Here is a 3248-nt window from a genome sequence, read left to right on the forward strand (position 1 = left end):
GAAATGCGTGGATGGTGAAATTCTCACTGACTAAGCTTTGAAAAAAAGAAGTTATCAAAAAACAATTTTTTAAAATACACTCGAGTATTAGAAATCCAGGTTAACTACCTAAAATATTGTATCATTAGATGAACATTTCTAGCATTTTAATTATATTTACGTTTGGAATAGTTGTAATGAATATTTAACGCTGGAAATGTGTTAGTAAGCTGAGTGTTAAACAAATATATATGAAAAGAAAATTAGTTCCAATTCGAAGATTATGTTCTGATTCGGGTTGAAGTCTTTCTCTCTCAGAAAATTCAGCGTCCGCTTTGTTCAAACGACGATGAAATGTGACACTACCAACAGTTAAAGGAAACTTCTAATGAAAACAGGATGTAGTAGGCACGACCTCCTCATGTATATGTGTGTCTGTATGTGGTCTATTATACATATATATTTATTTATATATATATATATATATATATATATATATATATATTATATATATATATATATATATATATATATATAGACACTATATATATAGAGAGAGAGAGATTTATATATATATATATATGTATACATATATATACATTTATATATATTAATATAGATAGATTAGATAGGATATTATAAATATGCATATATATATATAATATATATATATATTATATATATATATATATATATATATATATATATATAATATATATATATATTATATATATGTATATATACTACATGCATATATATACATACCTACATATATGTTTACATGTATGTATTCTGTCAGCCGGCCACCTTAATTAATTGATAATGATTATGATGATGATGATGAGGTTGACGATGACGACAATGTCAACGGCAAAAATAAGAAAGAAGAATCTTGTTGATAGCGTCAGATTGATTATATTAAGAAGTGTTTCTGTTGTTTGTAGATGCTAAATATTTTGTTACAAATAGTCCACACGGGTTTATATCTTTCAATGTATATATTTTATTTTCTTTAAAAGAGGTACATATCTTTGGTTATGGAGGCTGAAAATATTCAAGAGTGATTTGTTAAAATGAAATGCATATAAAATGCTTTTCCTTCAGTTCGAGTTACTAATATTTACATTCTTTGTTTAGAATGCATCTTTCCCATGTAATTCCTCCCCCTCTCTCTCTCCTTCTCTCCTCTCCGCTCCTTCCCTCTTTCTTGGAGGACTTCACACTCTATAATGATTCTCTCATATACATACATACACACACGCATACATATATATCTCTCACATAAATATATGTATAATTCTATGTCACCTTCTCTCCTTCTCTCTCATTTATATATATACTCTTTTATTTGTTTTAGTCATTTGACTGCGGCCATGCTGGAGCACCGCCTTTAGTCGTGCAAATTCTTTGTAAGCCCAATACTTATTCATTGGCCTCTTTTGCCGAACCGCTAGGTGACGGGGACGTAAACACACCACCATCGGTTGTCAAGCAATGCTAGGAGGACAAACACAGTCACACAAACTCACATATATATATATATATACGACAGGCTTCTTTCAGTTTCCGACTACCAAATCCACTCACAAGGCATTGGTCGGCCCGAGGCTATAGAAGAAGACACTTACCCAAGATGCCACGCAGTGGGACTCAATCTGGAACCATGTGGTTGGTTAGCAAGCTACTTACAAAACAGCCACTCCTGCGCCTATGATATATACATATATATATATATATATATATATATATATATATATATATATATATATATATGATAAATAAATGGAGTTAATGCAGGTGTAACCAAATATTTTGACTTTCGACACATTTTTCGAAAATTCCACTGATACTATTCAAAAGAATAAATGGTATAAAGAATGCAATCTTCTCTTCAGGAAAGTGAAAAGACGAAACTCGTCATTAAGACATTTTACAAAAAGTGATGCATTTGTATAGCGATTTACTTGTGAGATTTTGCTACCCTGGTAACTATTTATTAAGTTTATCCGTGTTAATTGTTAAAGGTAAAAATACACTCATCGATTTTATATAAATATATATATATATATATTATATATATATTTATTTTATATAATATAAATATATATATATTATTATATATAATAATATATTATATTATATATATATATTTCTATATATATAAAATATATAATATTTATATAATTATAACATAATATATATATATATAATATATATATATAAATACGTATGTATATATATATATATCTATACGCAATATGGCCACACACACGTACATGTATAAATAGTTGTGTGTTTGAATGTCTTGTTAAAAAGTTAGAGAAAGCGAAATCCCGAGACAATAAGCGATAGCTGGTATTTATTAAATACAACGCAATGTTGGCTAATTAAGGCAAACATCAGGTATCACTGCAGAGATGCTCAAAATATCTGGTAGTGTCGGCTATAGCCTAGTCACCTGTATAGTTAATCAGGTGATACATGAAGGAGTCATACCCAATGACTGGTGTAGCAGTATAATAGGTGATGCCCTAGATACAAATAATTACAGGTGATGCCCTAGATACAAATAATTACAGAGGTATCAAGCTGTTGGATCAGGTGATGAAGGTTACAGAGAGGGTCATAAGCCAACTAATTAGAGAGAGAGAGTTAGTTTAGATGAGATGCAGTTTGGGTTCGTGCCAGGGAAAAGTACCACTGATGCTATATTCCTGGTAAGGCAGCTGCAGGAGAAATACCTAGCCAAAGATAAGCCCCTGTACCTGGCTTTTGTTGACATGGATAAAGCCTTCGACAGGGTCCCCCGATCCCTCATCTGGTGGTCAATGAGGAAACTAGGAATAGATGAATGGTTAGTGAGAGCTGTGCAAGCCATGTACAGGGACGCTGCTAGTAAGGTGAGGGTTGGCAACGAGTACAGTGAAGAATTCTGGGTAGAGGTAGGGGTCCACCAAGGCTCAGTCCTCAGCCCCCTCCTATTTATCATAGTCCTCCAGGCGATAACGGAGGAATTCAAGACAGGATGCCCCTGGGAGCTCCTCTATGCTGATGACCTTGCTCTAATTGCTGAGTCATTATCAGAACTGGAGAAGATGTTTCAGGTGTGGAAGCATGGTTTAGAATCGAAGGGCCTTAGAGTCAACCTAGCTAAAACCAAAGTCGTAATAAGTAGGAAGGTAGACAAATCACAAACGCCTTCAGGTAGATGGCCCTGCTCGATCTGTAGAAAAGGTGTAGGTAGAACTCTATAAGATGCACCAAGTGTA

At 32.9% G+C, this 3248-nt stretch overlaps 1 protein-coding gene across 1 annotated transcript in view; it reads right to left on the bottom strand.

Moving 5' to 3' along the window:
* Window positions 1–307, bottom strand: part of LOC115211804 (leucine-rich repeat and immunoglobulin-like domain-containing nogo receptor-interacting protein 1) — a 69260-nt gene extending 68953 nt beyond the window's left edge. The window contains exon 1 of the mRNA XM_036503032.1: window positions 248–307. The gene's annotated coding sequence lies outside the window, so the exon portion shown is untranslated. The remainder of the gene's footprint in view (window positions 1–247) is intronic.
* Between the last annotated feature and the right edge of the window lie 2941 nt (window positions 308–3248).

Source organism: Octopus sinensis, linkage group LG5 (assembly GCF_006345805.1).
Source record: "Octopus sinensis linkage group LG5, ASM634580v1, whole genome shotgun sequence".
Taxonomy (NCBI): Eukaryota; Metazoa; Mollusca; class Cephalopoda; order Octopoda; family Octopodidae; genus Octopus; species Octopus sinensis.